Below are 12,858 nucleotides of genomic sequence, written 5' to 3'. Positions count from 1 at the left end.
ATATAGTAACAAAAAGCATAGAAAAGGATTTTACACAAGGTGGCCTACGTGCCTAATATCACATGGTCCATCTTGTGACAGAACTCGAGAACATCACGTACTCAGACTGGTACTTTCCAGAAGGGAGATTGCTTCAGCTAGCATGCAATGACGAGGATCTTTCATGATGTCTGTTCAGAGGGCAAGCCTTGCAACATAATGCGTTCCTAGCAGTAGCGAATTACATTTGTAGGCCTCTTTACTTAATGATAGGCCTGTGCAGAGATTGTCATTGTGTATCACAGGGGCCACTAGGCATAGCATACCTAAGACCTGTAAAATGCGATTCCACATTCCGCCCTCTGATACTCAATGACAAATCTAAGGGTCATGGTGTATTTCTCTCATTTATACCTCTTGCTTGTCCCTGTTGTCATCCTTATATCTTTTTCTTTGATAATGTGTGTGTTTCTGGTGACAGTTTCTTTTTTTTTTTTTCAAGAGTAGGGCCAGGAAGGATGGACAAACTGGTATGAGCACACATATCGTTATCAGTGCCACGATCCCTATCGCTAGTACCTCTACCAACCAGGTACCCCAACCCCTGAACCATGCTGCTACTCGATCCAGCATTCCTCTGACGTCTGTCCCATCTGCCACTTTCCCAGCTCCTTCTTCTTCCTTTTTTATATCCTCTATTTCCTTTCTTATATTCCCCACGTTGGTGTCCTCTTCCTGCGCACCCCGCCAAGTGTTCTCTTTTCCCCCTTCTGTAATTCTGTTCTATGTGCCATTTTTGGTAGCACAAATGCTAAGTAGCAGGTACCTTGCCAACCTGCTGGCAATTTAAAAAATGCAGATGTCCCACATATAATAAATATTCCTTTGGGAGGTGTCAGGCCTATGGACAAGCCTGTTGTGTCATTTCTTTTGTAGTCCAGGCTCAAAGTTGTATTGCAAATACTATGTCCCACATCAATTCCGTGTTTGCTAGTGTTTGCGTTACCTCTTGAGCATTTGAAACACCATGGTGCCTTTATTTCTGTATCTATGGCCAGGCATGGTATTCGTTGTTCTGAGCCATGATCCCTTTCAGTGTAACCCTTCCCTCTTTCTGTTGTAAATGCATTCAATACATTCTCTTCTTCTTTTTTTTTAAAATTCTAATCTCCTACACTTCTTTCTTCTCCTTCTATCTTCTTCCTTCAATTTATTTGACACTCTTTCTACCAATTTTCCTTGCATATCACCTACATAAGGTTCATCTTCCAAACCATACTCATCCCTTTTTCTCCTCATTTCTCCTTTGTTTATATTTTCTCTTATTCTCTCCTTTTTTTTTTCTTTTCCCTGTACTCATTCCTTTTAAATTTCCCCCTAACATATTATCTAATATGTTACGTGCCACGAATTCTGTGAGGGGCATTTAAGTGTAATTTCTTTTCTCCTGGCTAGTGGTCGGTAGGTGGGTACCTATATAACAATCAGACACATTTGCTAGTTCTTTGTACATTGATACCATTTGCACAAATGTATTGTCCTTATAATCTTCTCCATCTTCTTTCCATTTTGTATATTTCACCCATTTTGTTTTATCCTCCACCCTCTCATGTTATTTTGAGATATTGTTGTTCTCACCACCTGTTGTTCTTTCACCTTGGCCATTTTTGGGGATGTAGTGTTCCTGGTCGAGCCATGGAATGTGTATGTCGTCTTTATATACTATCAGTATTGTTGTTATTACTATAGCTGCTACTGGGGTGAGTAATGCTGTGACCACCACAGGCCACTTCTTCTGCTCCTTTTTCTTATGTTGTAATCTTAAATCCATGTCGCCTTATAGGGTGTGGTCAGATGTGGCTAGCACTTGAAACCAGTTCTATTGGTATGTAACCTTTGGTACCTCCTTATTCCTGTAGGAGTGCCACACGAGTAGTCTATTCCTTCTGTATATTTTCGGGGCGACGTTGAATGCTATTTGACACTTGTAGTTATGCAGAGTATAAAGGGATGAATCCCAGTGTCCAGTTCTAAGGGAGTTGAATGCGATAGTCCCGAGGGATGGCCCTTTTGTCCTATTTTTGCTATATTCCTAATTGGAAGAGGCACCTCCCAATGGGGCTACAAACCGCACTGATCCTAGTGACCAGCCGCTTCCGTAGGACTGGGATCTGTACCTCTTGGCGCAAATTTTTCTAGCGGACTTTTAGTATTCTGTTCATTTATATCCTGATGTCTTTAATACTTAAGTGGCCTTGCTTGACTCTCCGACTCCTGTGGAGAGTAGCACGAGCAGTTCTGAAAGAATATCCTGGTGTCTTGAGGACCCGCTTGCACCCTCCGACTCCTGTGGGGTTGCAGCACGAGCAGTCCAAGAACAATGCTCTGGTGTACTGGGGAACCCGCTTACACTCTCCGACTCCTGTGGGAGTGTAGCACGAGCAGTTCCGTCAGTGTTGACTGGTGGCGCTTGTCGAACGAAGGTTGTACCGCTGTGGTGAAGGTGGCATTACTCTCATTGGCAACTTTGTTGGCGGCTGGTCGTCCTTTGGTCCAGCGGCCTTCTTGGTGTGTGAGGTATGGACCCAGGATGTGATGCCCTCACACTTGACTGCTGTGGCTGTTGTCAACAGGACTTGGTATGGTCCCCTCCACCGTAGTTGAAGGCAGTGACGTCTGGTGTGGCCTTTACCCACACCCAGTCTACAGGATGCAGTTGTGTTCCGGTGGTGTACCTTCTTGGTGTAATAGCTGTGGATCCAGGAGGTCATTCCCTCCTACTTTTCAGGAGACCCAAGCCCAATCTCCCTGTTGGAGATCATGTCCAGGTAGTGCTGTCCAGCCAGGAAGGGCCTGCAGCACCTAATGCTGAAGGTAAGGCAAACTGCTGTCAAAATGTCCTATCAGATAATAACTTCTCAGCACCAGACATGTTCATAGGCCAGTCAAACAGTATCTCAGTCGGTGCTCACTTTGACAACTTTGTCAAGGGTGCCTTTCTTGACCAATGAAGCAAGCGGTATTGCATCAATCTAGAACCGCTCAGCAGATGCACAAAATCTTATAAAGGGACATATCTGACTTGTTTATGGGGTAACTAGCACACTCTTAAACTCAAATAAACACTAAAAAATAAATAACAATTACACTCAGTAACAGTGGAATATTCACACAAACTATTTCACCAAACAAATGGTGATCCAAAGGTCAGGAGAAAACACATGTTACACTGGTATACAGCCAGTATAATTTTTTAACATAGCATTGTATCCTATTATTCTATTTCAACACCCTGAATATCTGCATCAATACTGGAAGGGTTGGGACTTTGCAGGCATCACTGCCATCAGAAGTCACTTCCCCTTTCTCGTACAAGTGTGATGTTCTGAAATGCTGATGTTCCTTTAAGATATTATATTTATTTTATTTATTTATATTTGGCACCCTCATCATCAGAGGTATATTACTCATAGCTGTATTGCAGTACTACATAGCACATCCTAAGGTAGTAATAACTCTATCCTAATATAGGTATTTTCAATACCCAAAACCAGTTTTTGAGAATATTTAGTTGCAATCTACCAACACATGAAGGCAATCCATTTCACTGCGCTCATTTAAGATGTACCACGGAAGACTCCCATTAATTATGAAAACATAAAACGTAACATAGACAGACGGATACAGAAACCACATCTTCTCGTCCATGTTCTGAAACCTAGGGAAAAACATGGATAGAAAAATACTCCTACGTAGATACATACATCCTGCGTCCAGGGTGTATATAAAAAAAAAATCCTATTCCATTCAGCTGTACATTTATTTTACATTTCTACTTGGAACGTCATGGTAACATATCGCAACAATCCGTGGCTTTGCCCTTGGAGTCATGCCCAGAGTCTGTGGGTTTCAGAAATGGGGAAGGTAATCTTAACTGCTACAATTTAATATAGGGACGGGACCTGGCAGATAAATGCACAAAATAAAATACCATAAAAATAAAACACATTTGTGACAAATGTGCTGCATTTATACCCATTCATTGCCCTTTTGACACCCTTGTTGCACTCACATGACTTCAACATACTACATGTACTGCAGATGTTTAAACATCCACTTGTGTTATTTTCTTTTAGCCTCTCATTAAGTGAAATAGATAAGTCACTAACACGTCATGTGTAATAATTATTACTGCACTAATGTGTTTATTTTAAATATCAATACACCTTAGTAGAAGTTTGTTATCACTTCATTAACTCACTCTACACCCCAACAATAACCCACATTTTTATATATTTCTTATTTACTTATATTATTTACAATTCATCACATTTAACACTTCTTTTAATTTCTATATCTCTTCTTTCATTGAACATGACTAAATTATTAGTATGTACTCTATAGAGCTATGAAGAAATACACAACCAGGGGTATGGAACTACAAATAAAAGCAAAATTTTGTTATTCCTTGCTTTCAAAATACCTTCACAAACAATGTAACTAGGAAAGAAACATTCTGCTAAACTACCATGATGTTTTAGGTGTCATTTCTTTGAAGCATCATTTAGTAAAATGTGCGGATGCATGGTGGTATTTCCAACATTTATATTCATAACAGGAAAAATCAATGTAACCTTTTCATCAAAGTTACACATTGCCATAGTAGTTCCTGGCATGAACAAAACTACTTTGTGCCAAAACTACTTTGTGCCAATATTCTTCGTATGGAAGAGCAGAATGGTGTCACTACCACTGAAGCCAGCCAATAAACAGAGAGACAGAATTCAAATAACAAAAGATCTGTGATAACCAGTTTATGGCAGAATTCTCAAAGAAAATCACAAAGTACACCCATGGTATCTGTTCCTGCATTAGTGCAAATTTACAGCTTTTATACATGAGCTAGCATTTAATGAGGCAGACCAGGAAATCGAACTCCTAGACAATATTTGTAAACACCATTTTAGCAGGAGGAAAATATGCATGTCTTTTTACAGGACAAGTAGACTGATGACACAAACTGTCCCATGGACAATTTAGACATTTTATAAAATTCCACACTCCTGACAACATATTGTTAACTGCTGCAAATGAATCCTCTGTTCCCTCCAGACTAAATTTGTTCACTGTAAGAATTTTGGCAACCTTTGCATGGGTCAAATATTTTTAAATGTAATCCCTACATAAGAAAGTTCTAATTTGTTGTACACCTGTGGTTCCTAACCTTTTTACTCCTGGGGACCACCAGTGAAACGTTACTGGAAGCCAGGTACCCCCAAGCAATTTGCACAATTTAAATTTCAAACATGAAATCATTCTTTTTATATTGAAAAAATATGCAAAAATCTAAACATTTTATTGGAAATGTTGGTGCTGCATCTTGGCGACCAACTTTTCAATTTTTAACCATAAGTGCCTCTCTTCTCTCCCTATCCTTTTTGTCACATTTAATTAATTTTTATTATAGCATCTCTCATACCAGTGTAGGTGTTGGAGCACTTTACAGCACTTTAAAATGAAAGACTGGGAAAAAACAGCTTTCTAATTTGTGCTATGCAGTTGGCATGCAGCTCCTTAATTGCAGTTCATAGCTCAATGTGCTAGATTACTATTATGAACTGTACAGTAACTAAAGAATCTCTGTGACAAAAGCAGTAACCCACTGTGCCATCCACTGCCACTGTCCAAAACTCTCATTCCTCCCCAGCAGGTACATTAATCACTGGAGTTATCTTGACGCTTTTATTTTTTTTGCTGTACAATGCTCTTTGCAGTACTTTTAAAGCAAATAACAAGTAATAAAGTCTGAATTTTGTGTCTTATTACGTGTGATAACTTAACAATTAAACTTAAATTTTCTACAGTGTGTAAGCATGTTACAGCCATCCCTTGTCTACTTGCAAACCTTTCCCATACTCAGTGTAGTGTCAAATTATAGTGTAGTAATTGGAGTAGTGGCCACATATTTCAGGCCAGTGTATCGCCTTCTTACAATCCTCCCACCAATCTCATGGTACAATAATGCTAAACAATGTATCCAGATCCTTCCAAAGCAGCCCTTCCCATGGCTATTATTCTGTTTAACTCTGTACATTTTTATGTACGTCGAGAGACTGTCTCTTGTGATCTCCAGCTGTGTGTTTGTATTGCTGAGCACCTCCTTCCACATCTTGATGTTATGCATTGTGTGATGTGCATACGTGGACATATCCCATAGTAAATTGTGTGATCCCTCTCGCCCCTTGCCAATACATTTTTCCATTTAATTTGATATCTGTTCGTACTTCTGTTCATTTTTTTCTTATTGCATTAGCCACTTCCTCTTAACCCTGGCTATGGAATAACTGTCTAATTCTTTCACAAGGTCTCTTACGTTTTGCTTTTATTTTTCACTTCCTCATCCATCAAACGCCATTCCAGGGTGCGGCTTTCACGTTCCGTCTCTGCCTGCTGTTGTAGAGGCAGCTCAGAGTGTTTGGTCCCTGCTGTGGTGCCCTCACGCTGTAGTGTATTTCACAAAATGTCTTCAAACAAAATCGATATTTTGTTCCTGTGACTGTGCACTTGTCACAGGAAGAGAGCTTGACAAGCCCCTATGGATTTTTTTTTTTATCCTCCACATACAGGACAGCCCCACATTCAATGCACATCCCATATGCAACTAGCATGTAGGCAGCATTGTAAAGCACCACACATGTCCGCAAAGCTACAGAAACACTACTGTCATTTTCCTTGCAAAGTCAAAGTCTAAGTACAGTAGTGCCTATAGGCCTTCTTTCGCCTCTATTTGGTACGCTGGACTGTCCTTGGGGCTATGTTGATGTGTCTCTACTTTGCCTTTACTAAGAGGGTTCCTCGTGACTGTCTTACCCTAGCCTTTTGTTACATAACACGAAGACAATTACAATCGTTCCAGAAAACAGTAGGATGTCGGTGTATTTTTTTTACACCGCTCATACCCCGTGACACAGAAGGGATAACAATGGGTATATTCACACACGCAGCCTCTCTTTGCCAGCCGCAATTATTGATTAGTAAAAGCAGGAAGCAAGCCGGTCTGCATCCATGCCACAATTTCAGCCAGCCATGTCCACCTTAGCTCACAAAAAGTTTGAAATCAGACAGTACCCAAGGTGCTAGTGACGGCGTCCACACTGGCGTCCTTTGGGGTGAATCAAGAGATGACAGAATAGTCAGGAGGGACAGGGTGCGGCTGTATGATATTGGAAGCTGGACCAGATCCTTGGCCAGTGACACACAGATAATGCAATAGCGGTGAACAAGTCAAGCAACCACATGTGACGGCAGAACCATAGACAAGGGTCACAGTACAATTAGCCCTGTGGGGTGATCCTACTCCCAACCCTTGTATCAATATGTAGTGAGTGCAGGGGGGGTGTTTGTACTGTGTGATGTTTGCAGATTAAATCAGTCAATTGTCATAAAAATCTGTATTATGTCGCCCATGAGTCCACCCACCTAGTCTTAAATTTTCTAAAAATTCTTATCCTAAATCGCAAATGCATGAAGTCAAAATAAATTACAGTACACCACCTTGTTGTCAACCCTTCCTTCATCAATCAAAAACCACTTTCGCACACACACGTATTTATATCTCAAAAACCACTTTCAGACACACACACGTATTTATACCTCAAAAACCACTTTTGCACACACATGGATTTATACCTCAAAAACCACTTTCGCACACACACAGATTTATAACTCAAAAACCACTTTCGCACACACACGGATTTATACCTCAAAAACCACTTTTACACACACATGGATTTATACCTCAAAAACCACTTTCGCACACACACGGATTTATACCTCAAAAACCACTTTTACACACACATTGATTTATACCTCAAAAACCACTTCTACAGTTTACACCATTTCACATGAGTAGCCGATAGTTCAATATGCCATAAGCATTGTTCAAAGAGCTGCAATATTACAGGAAACAGATAACATAACAATTTTTTAACACGACAAACAGAGCCTGCCTGCTCCACTGGAATGAACCACAATCATCCAGTTACTGGAATGAACCACTATCACTCCTATAAACACAAGGAAGCTGAAATCACATGCCAGTTCCTCTTAAATGTACACATAGAACCTGGAACGGACTACTACCATCCCATATCTGGGCAACGCCCTTTTACAACACCCTCTCTGACCAGAGTTATCCGCCCCAGCCCCTCCGGCTGGGGACCTCAAACAGCGACTCGCGCTGTGTTCTGAAGCAACACCGCTAGTTGCCTCTATTCCTCGGACATCTTTTTTTTTTAACAGTAACAAGCTACATGAAATACAGGAAGCTATTCTAAGTATACAGCTGCAGCGCAGGGAGGAAGGAAATGGTGTAATACAATGGAAGAACCAAATTAACACAGAATGCTAGCAGCCTGCGGACTGTTATAGTTAACTATCTGAATGTTTTCACGAGGTGCATTATTGGAGCCCGCAACAGAGGACAACAGAGGAAGAAATGCCCTTGGCATGCCACCGGAGACAGAGAAATAAAAAGATGTCATTACAAAAAGCTGGCTAAGGGGTACGGCAAATAGAAATATTAACCATAAATGCATAACCACTCTATGCAGGAAACATATTAACGAAACACCCCAGTTACCTCCCTGTTTCGCAATATTTACACCGGAAAAACAGTAGAGCAAACAGCGAGAGCAGGACCACGAAGCAGCAATAGATACTCACGACAGCTCCAAACTCCGTCGCAGGAGGGGCCCTGTCCAATGGGTCAGCTGTCGCCCCAACCGAAACAGGAGCCGGGCTGAAGGAAACTATTTGCTGAACGAGACCGCAATTCTTCCATTCTCCACCAAATGTAGAAGCCTAATTATTCAGCACCCATTCAGGATACAAACGACCGTTAGCCAGCTCTTCTAGATAAACATAATATCAATTTATTAGGGATAGAATAGAAAGACATGTACATGGAGGATGCTCTGTACTAGTGTACACTCGAGCAGCCTAATACAAGGAAGTAATACATGATCTTTTATAGTATTAAACCACAAACATAATTCAACGTCTTATTGGTTCTTTGGCTTTGACGTATGATTGACGCATGACTACTTCTCCATTATGGCTGAGGTCGTTTTTCCTATCATACTATATATAGTAACAAAAAGCATAGAAAAGGATTTTACACAAGGTGGCCTACGTGCCTAATATCACATGGTCCATCTTGTGACAGAACTCGAGAACATCACGTACTCAGACTGGTACTTTCCAGAAGGGAGATTGCTTCAGCTAGCATGCAATGACGAGGATCTTTCATGATGTCTGTTCAGAGAGCAAGCCTTGCAACATAATGCGTTCCTAGCAGTAGCGAATTACATTTGTAGGCCTCTTTACTTAATGATAGGCCTGTGCAGAGATTGTCATTGTGTATCACAGGGGCCACTAGGCATAGCATACCTAAGACCTGTAAAATGCGATTCCACATTCCGCCCTCTGATACTCAATGACAAATCTAAGGGTCATGGTGTATTTCTCTCATTTATACCTCTTGCTTGTCCCTGTTGTCATCCTTATATCTTTTTCTTTGATAATGTGTGTGTTTCTGGTGACAGTTTCTTTTTTTTTTTTTCAAGAGTAGGGCCAGGAAGGATGGACAAACTGGTATGAGCACACATATCGTTATCAGTGCCACGATCCCTATCGCTAGTACCTCTACCAACCAGGTACCCCAACCCCTGAACCATGCTGCTACTCGATCCAGCATTCCTCTGACGTCTGTCCCATCTGCCACTTTCCCAGCTCCTTCTTCTTCCTTTTTTATATCCTCTATTTCCTTTCTTATATTCCCCACGTTGGTGTCCTCTTCCTGCGCACCCCGCCAAGTGTTCTCTTTTCCCCCTTCTGTAATTCTGTTCTATGTGCCATTTTTGGTAGCACAAATGCTAAGTAGCAGGTACCTTGCCAACCTGCTGGCAATTTAAAAAATGCAGATGTCCCACATATAATAAATATTCCTTTGGGAGGTGTCAGGCCTATGGACAAGCCTGTTGTGTCATTTCTTTTGTAGTCCAGGCTCAAAGTTGTATTGCAAATACTATGTCCCACATCAATTCCGTGTTTGCTAGTGTTTGCGTTACCTCTTGAGCATTTGAAACACCATGGTGCCTTTATTTCTGTATCTATGGCCAGGCATGGTATTCGTTGTTCTGAGCCATGATCCCTTTCAGTGTAACCCTTCCCTCTTTCTGTTGTAAATGCATTCAATACATTCTCTTCTTCTTTTTTTTTTAAATTCTAATCTCCTACACTTCTTTCTTCTCCTTCTATCTTCTTCCTTCAATTTATTTGACACTCTTTCTACCAATTTTCCTTGCATATCACCTACATAAGGTTCATCTTCCAAACCATACTCATCCCTTTTTCTCCTCATTTCTCCTTTGTTTATATTTTCTCTTATTCTCTCCTTTTTTTTTTTTCTTTTCCCTGTACTCATTCCTTTTAAATTTCCCCCTAACATATTATCTAATATGTTACGTGCCACGAATTCTGTGAGGGGCCTTTAAGTGTAATTTCTTTTCTCCTGGCTAGTGGTCGGTAGGTGGGTACCTATATAACAATCAGACACATTTGCTAGTTCTTTGTACATTGATACCATTTGCACAAATGTATTGTCCTTATAATCTTCTCCATCTTCTTTCCATTTTGTATATTTCACCCATTTTGTTTTATCCTCCACCCTCTCATGTTATTTTGAGATATTGTTGTTCTCACCACCTGTTGTTCTTTCACCTTGGCCATTTTTGGGGATGTAGTGTTCCTGGTCGAGCCATGGAATGTGTATGTCGTCTTTATATACTATCAGTATTGTTGTTATTACTATAGCTGCTACTGGGGTGAGTAATGCTGTGACCACCACAGGCCACTTCTTCTGCTCCTTTTTCTTATGTTGTAATCTTAAATCCATGTCGCCTTATAGGGTGTGGTCAGATGTGGCTAGCACTTGAAACCAGTTCTATTGGTATGTAACCTTTGGTACCTCCTTATTCCTGTAGGAGTGCCACACGAGTAGTCTATTCCTTCTGTATATTTTCGGGGCGACGTTGAATGCTATTTGACACTTGTAGTTATGCAGAGTATAAAGGGATGAATCCCAGTGTCCAGTTCTAAGGGAGTTGAATGCGATAGTCCCGAGGGATGGCCCTTTTGTCCTATTTTTGCTATATTCCTAATTGGAAGAGGCACCTCCCAATGGGGCTACAAACCGCACTGATCCTAGTGACCAGCCGCTTCCGTAGGACTGGGATCTGTACCTCTTGGCGCAAATTTTTCTAGCGGACTTTTAGTACTGTCGGGTACATTGTGGTGTTATGTTCTATTATTTATTCTTTCTTCTAGGGCGACCTGACAACGACTTAGCTTGTTTACTGCAATGTAAGTGACCGGCTGATACCTTTTTTAACTTGTGCACTGTCATATGTTTCGAATTTAGGAGAAGAGCTGATTCACCTTTTTGTATTTCTTGGTCCTGATGAAGCGTCACTGGATCCTTTGGGACCGCATGACGCGAAACATGTTGACCTAGTTTAGGGGATTTCCAGAATGACATCCTCCTGAGTTTACTGTTTGTGAAAGTAATTGAGCATTGATACTCAACTGATTACTTTCCCTTGTTTTTAATCTTGGTTTCATCACTGACTATTGATTAAATTATGAAATATGTAGTGATGAATAACCAATTTTACTCCCATTTCTTTGTTCTCTCCTTTGTGCGTCTGTGCCTGAATGTAGACACGGTCGCTTAAGATAGCTGGGATTTACCAGTTACTATCAAGAACAATACGGCTTGCTGCTCCCCTGCTGGGGAGCCCGTCAGGCACTGCACTGCCAGCCTGGCGTGGAGTATTACCCGATGATGATGCAAGTCATCCACTGTGATGCTTGAGGGTTTTACTCCTGAATGCTCAGGTCTCCCTATTGCTCCTGACGTGGAACAGTGTACTTTTGTGTTTGTACTATTGTTGGGAGAGTGTACACTGGACCAGTTTAATCTCCCGGTCCCCCCCCTCCTCTCTTTTACTTATATGCTTTGTACAGCAGTCTGTTGTGGGACCTTTTCTTAATCCAACTAGCTACCCTGGTCAATAATCTCACAATGGAAGATTTCCAGGGACTAAGCTATGATGATGATATGGTGTCAGCAATTTTACAGACACCGTCTATCCTTGATAATGAGGGGGCTGCCGCTACGGGTAGCCTTAAATCCGAATGGGATAAACTCTCTGCATTAAAAAAAGACCTAATTAAAACTGTCATGCATGGTACCATCATGACAGAGTACTTACGAGCCAACATTGCACCCAATGGGCTATTAGTTTCTAACATCCCCGTATATTCCTACAAGATCTAGCATTCAGAAAGGATTGGGCTCAAATAGCCTGGAAATGTACCAGAGACTGGCTAGTCCTAATTATAAACACCTCCAGGCGTTTGGCCGATACTATTACGGTTCAAATTAATGCATTGGAACATAGTCTAAAAACGACAATAACACTTACAGCCTTTAAAAGCCGCCTTTCTGAAATTACAGCTGAATTAAATGAAACCAAAGAGTTTTTGACACAACAGAAAGTAACCAAACTGCAAAAAGATATTGTGAGATTTAGTAGAGAGAAGGTGTACCCTTATATCAAGGATGATTATGATTTAGACACCCAATCTCGATCATCTGATGAATCCACCACCATCCTGAAAAAGACCCGTACATACAGTAGTGGGTCATCATCTGAAGGTTGGAGCACGGACGAGAATCCGCCGCAAACCTTCTACAACTATCCCCCCTATCCTGTACACCAACCTATGCATTGGCAACCTCCTTACCCTTTCTTT

At 41.1% G+C, this 12,858-nt stretch overlaps 1 long non-coding RNA gene across 1 annotated transcript; it reads right to left on the bottom strand.

The window, feature by feature from the left end:
- Positions 1-425: 425 nt before the first annotated feature.
- Positions 426-11,311, bottom strand: LOC138299652 (uncharacterized). Its single transcript, XR_011204803.1, has 2 exons — positions 7,813-11,311; positions 426-7,740 (listed from the first exon to the last, which is right to left on the bottom strand). It is a non-coding gene; the product is annotated as an uncharacterized lncRNA (long non-coding RNA).
- Between the last annotated feature and the right edge of the window lie 1,547 nt (positions 11,312-12,858).

This window comes from Pleurodeles waltl, chromosome 6 (assembly GCF_031143425.1).
Source record: "Pleurodeles waltl isolate 20211129_DDA chromosome 6, aPleWal1.hap1.20221129, whole genome shotgun sequence".
Classification (NCBI taxonomy): domain Eukaryota; kingdom Metazoa; phylum Chordata; class Amphibia; order Caudata; family Salamandridae; genus Pleurodeles; species Pleurodeles waltl.
Note: the sequence above shows the minus strand (reverse complement) of the source record. Positions and strands in the feature narration are given on the sequence as shown.